This window comes from Gekko japonicus, unplaced genomic scaffold (genome assembly GCF_001447785.1).
Source record: "Gekko japonicus isolate JY-2015 unplaced genomic scaffold, Gekko_japonicus_V1.1 scaffold2053, whole genome shotgun sequence".
Taxonomy (NCBI): Eukaryota; Metazoa; Chordata; class Lepidosauria; order Squamata; family Gekkonidae; genus Gekko; species Gekko japonicus.
In genome coordinates, this window is record NW_015162012.1 from 99,067 (window position 1) to 99,298 (window position 232).

At 34.5% G+C, this 232-nt stretch overlaps 1 protein-coding gene across 1 annotated transcript in view; it reads left to right on the forward strand.

Annotated features, from left to right (window-relative positions):
• The window catches only part of ZPBP (zona pellucida binding protein), a 41,058-nt gene that overhangs the window by 20,971 nt on the left and 19,855 nt on the right, over window positions 1-232 (forward strand). The window lies entirely within an intron of this gene.

The following is a 232-nucleotide window of genomic DNA, read 5'->3' on the forward strand; positions in this document are numbered from 1 at the left end:
CTCCTGGCTGCATTTTTCTGCCCCAGTTAATTGGTGGTTTTTTTTTTTTTTTTTGCAATTGAAAGAGTATGACATTACAGAACAAACCAGAGGAACTTTTTGGGGGCAGATGGGAAGTCATCTACAAATGGCTGAAGTTGAAGAAGATACAGTAAATTTTGAGAACTTGCTAGTAACAGATAATGGATGATAAAAGAGAAAGGGACATTTTACAATAAGAAATGTATAAGTA